Raw genomic sequence first — 4,808 nt, 5'->3', positions numbered from 1 at the left:
AGAGAGAGAGAGACAGAGAGAGAGACAGAGAGAGAGACAGAGAGAGAGAGAGAGAGCTAGCAGTGTCAAAGGCTACAGAATGAAGGTTGTATATTGAAATGAGGCCATTTGATTTGGCAGTTAAGACATCATTAGTGGGGGCGGCTAGGTGGTGCAGTGAGTAAGAGTGCCGGCCCCAGAGTCAGGAGAACTTGGGATTGGTTCAGGCCTCAGATACTTAACACCCACACCAAAAAACTGGCCTGTAACCTTGGGCAAGTTACTTAACCCCAATTGCTTTTAAAAAGAGAGAGAGAGTTCATTAGGGGTAGCTAGGTGGCGCAGTGAATAGAGCACCGGTCCTGGAGTCAGGAGGACCTGAATTCAAATTCGGCCTCAGACACTTAACACTTACTAGCCATGTGACCTTGGGCAAGTCACTTAACCCCAGTTGCCCTGCCTTCCCCCTTTGAAAAAGCAAAAAAAGAGAGAGAGAGATCATTAGTAACTTCAGAGAAAGCAGTTTCAGCTGAGTAATGAAGTTGGATGACCAATCGAAAAGGGTTGAAGAGTAAGAGGAAAGGAAATGGAGGCAATGTGTGTAGGCAGCTTTTTATAGTAGTCTGGCAGAGAAAGTGAGGAAAGATATGGTAGGATACCTTGAGAGAAAGACAGGATGTAGTGAGAGGTTTTGTTTTGTTCATTGTTTTTCAAGGAGGGCAGAAATGTGGGTGTATTTATAGGCAGGAGGACAAGAACAAGTTTCTGGGGAGAGGTCAAAGATCAAAGTGAGGGGTCATCTCTTAGAGAAGAAAGGCTAGGATGGGGTCAAGGGCACATGTAAAAGGGTTGGTCTTAGTGATTATAAAGGTTACCACCTCATCAGACACATAAATAAAGGAAGGGATGATGTCAAGATGGAGTTGAGAAATAGTGAAGGAAAAAAGAAAGAGCTCACAGTGAATGTCTTCTATTTTTATTATTTATGTATTTTAAGCATTCTTTCTTTTTTAAATTTTGAGTTCCAGATTCTTTCCCTCCAAACCCCCCCACCCACTGAAAAGGCAAATATGATATCAATTTATGTGTGAAATCATTCAAAACATATTTCAATGTCAGCCACATCACAAGGAAAAAAAAGCAAAAACAAAAAACAAAATGAGAAAGTTATGCTTCAATTTGCACTCCAGAGTTCATCAGTTCTCTCCATAGGTGCAGAGCATTTTTCCTTTCACTCGATCTTTGGATTACTATATACCTTTGGGCAAGGAAGATAGATAGGAACTGAACTAAGGTAGTAACAGCAAGGTTGGAGATACAAGATGTTACCAGAGAAAAAAAGCTTGAATTTTACCCTGGAGAAGATGTGTGAAATAAAGAGACATTTAATGAGGTTTCTTTCTGAAACCAGAAACCTGATGGCATCAACCCCTGGCATTTGAAAGTTTATCTTAGAGTCAGTCTGAAAGCCCCTTAGAGAATGAGGGTAGGGGAAGACAGAGAACGGAAGAGGTGAAACTTTTTCTATAGAAATTATAACCTAATTATTACTGTGATTATTCCTAGTGTCATTATTATCCTTGATTAGAGTGTTTTCAGAGCTCGTTCTGGGGGTCTACAAGTTTTTGGTAAAGGTGAGGTTTTCCTGAGAGAGGTATGGTCACCGCTCTCCTGGTCTACTGGCCTTCCTACCCAGGAAGGACCCTTGCTTTCCTGCAGCCACAAGTTCTGGTGCTCCTCTTGGCCCTGGAACTGTGACCAGGGCCCCTGCTCCCTTGTAATCAACCACAAGCGCTTCTCTCCACCCTGGACCCAGCAACCCAGAACTACTTATGGGAACAGAGTTGTCAGTGCTGACTATACCCAATGCCAGTAAATGGTCCCCTGTAATCTCTTTCTGATCAGGTGTTCCACCCCCTTACCAACCTCACCTTAGGGTGACAGCAGCCTGAGTTCTCTTGACACGTGCACTACAGAGACCCTTCAACTGTCCAGCCATTAGACTTCCCCATGGGCACTGACCCCAAAGAAGAGAAAGATCTGAGAATTTAGGAAGTCATTGGTTAGTACAGTTCCTTATACAGGACATCATATCTCTGACCTTCTTGCTTTGGCCCAAGTCCATTCCTCCTGCCTACTGCTCTGCCTCCTCACCTCTGCTTTTGGAAACCATGCCTCCCTTCATGGCTGGACTCAAATGTTACATTTTACTTGGGAAATTTTTACTTTTTTTCACATTTTACTTTTACAAGAAATGTACATTTACATTTGTTAATGTAATGTTACAAATGTTAACTTACGTTTACATTTTACATTTACAAGAAAATTTTACATCTTTCTTGAGGCCCCCAGTTGTTAGTGTCCTCTTTGCTGTGCCCAATATCACCTTGTATTGACTTATCTGTATCTGTGTCATTTTTCCCCTCTTCCATTAGAATGTAAGGTCCTTGGGGGCAAGGATTGTTTCATTCTTGGCTTTGCATCTCCAGCACCCAGGACAGTGCCTGGCACAATGTAGGCAATACTGTCAAATTTAACAATACTTGTAGAATTGAATTTAACTGTCTCTGTGACCCTTTAACTCCTCTGAGCTTCAGTTAACCTACCTTGAAAATTGGTAATAAATAAATAAGTGTTGTTATTCAGTTGTGCCCAACTCTTCTTGACCCCATTTGGGGTTTTCTTGGCAAGGAGACCATACTGGTTTGCCATCTCCTTCAGTTCATTTTACAAATGAGGAAACTAAGCAGGAAGATGAAAATGAATGAAGAGATGCCTGTCTTTATGGAATGGTAGAGAAAGTCCCTGGAGAGGAATAAAAGGAATATGGCCTCCACACTTTCCTTAAATGGAGGTTCTGGGAGAAGTCACTCAATCAGAGAAAGAGGCCAAAGCAACCAAGGGTATTTCCAAATGTGTGGATTCCCCAGCTAGAATGAGCTTCCAGGATTAAGAAGTTACTAGGGCCTGGCAGAGAAAGTCTGAAGCAAATATGAAAACAGAGAGTTGACTAGAATGCAAAAAGTATGCTGGAGAGAAATGTGTAATTGGTTGGGCATTAATGAGTAGGACACAAATTGTGATGAGGAATTATGACAAACAGAGTTTAGTGACTTGCCCAGGACCATACAACCAGAGATTCTGTAGCTTTCTGAAGCTGGACAAAACAAGGACAATGGTACCCACAAAACAAATGTTTGGAAGACCTCTACACTTTTAAATAATTCTTCTTCAATTTGGACTCTGTTCTATATCTTCTACATGGCAGTGGTGAAATTTTTTAGGAACTCATGTTTCCATCTTTATTACTTTGTTTGAGATAAGTTAATCATGAGTTGGTGAACAATGTTATTGTATTTTAAGGAATTTTACATAACATTCAAGGAAGTGTGTGTGTATTAAATACTTTGTGGGCATAAGTAAGATTTTTATACACTTATTTCAGAGCAGGGATAAATAACTGGCCAACCTTTGCCCCCAAAGATATCAACAGGAATTTATTTATGAACTCATAAAGGAATAGAGTTTAGACAGAATAAAGACATAATTGATATAGTAATAACCTCAAATGGAGGGATTTGTATTTAATCTTCTGAAATTTTATCATTAGCTTGTGTCCCAATTTTAGCTGATATATTTACATGAAACCATCCTTCCTTTAATTCTTCATATAACATAGAGAGAAAGAGCATTATTAAACATAGATAAGGGTAGAGAGCAAGTTCTTCTTCTTTGATTTTTGATACTTGGGTATTAGAGTGAACTAAAATTGTATAATGTTCTGGTACCCCTAACCACATCCCTCCCCAAGTTAGCATGGAAAGTAAGTTTATAAGTACATAGTATATGGTGATGATATTTGGAAGTAAGATTGTAAAAGAGGAACAGAGATGTCACAAACTAATATGTGGTTATGTAAGTGACTTTCTGAGCCCCTTTCCCTCTCTATTCTCTTCCTCTTGCTGCCTGCCTCCCTCTATCATCTCATGCCTGTTTCTACAATATCTACCTTTATTCCCTGGAGTCATTTGCCTCTATATTCTCTGCCTTATTAAAGTGTAATTGAAGCAAAAAAAAACAAATTAGGAAACTGAGGGACACAGGGTTAAATGACTTGCCCAGAGTCACACAGCTAGTAAACATCTGAAGCCAGATTTTAACTCAGGAAGATAAGTCTTCCTGATTTCAAGCCCAATGATATAACCAATGCACCACCTAGTTGCCCTTAAGGTACAATAATACCTTATGTTTTTACATAAAAAGGCCCGTTTGTGGGACTCAAATAAGGGAAAGTCTTAAAGAACTTGGCAAAATTTAAAGCTTTAAAACTGTTAGTTGTTAGAAGATGGAGATGAATGGAATTTAGAGTTAGGAGGGACCTGTGAGATCATCTATCCAACCTTCTCTAAATTTACAGTTTTTAAATTCTCAGTTTACAGTTAAAAGAAACAGCTGAGGGGGAGGGGGTGGTTCAGTGGAGGGAGCAGTATATTCTAAGACCTGTGTTCAAATGCTAAGCCAGACACTTAATACTTCTGTGAATCTAAGAAAATTATTTCACCTCAGTTTCCTTATCTGTAAAATCAGAAAGTTGAACTAGAGGACTACTAAGGTCCTGTTCTAAGTTTATGATCCTATGAAGTCCAACAGATAGTAATAGGATTCAAACCTGGGTCCTCTACTTCTAAAACCACTTTTCACCAAGGCACATTACTCTTAAACAGCGTTAGTCCTCCAAGCTCTGCTACCTGCTAGTTAGGCAACCATGAGCAAGTTCCAATTTCTGAGCCTTAATTCATCTGTTCAATTAAATGACCTCTAAGGTCCCT

Source organism: Petaurus breviceps, unplaced genomic scaffold, assembly GCF_028583685.1.
Source record: "Petaurus breviceps papuanus isolate PSGF00001 unplaced genomic scaffold, PetGlider_PUasm1.0 99, whole genome shotgun sequence".
Taxonomy (NCBI): domain Eukaryota; kingdom Metazoa; phylum Chordata; class Mammalia; order Diprotodontia; family Petauridae; genus Petaurus; species Petaurus breviceps.
This window is presented reverse-complemented; position numbering follows the sequence as displayed.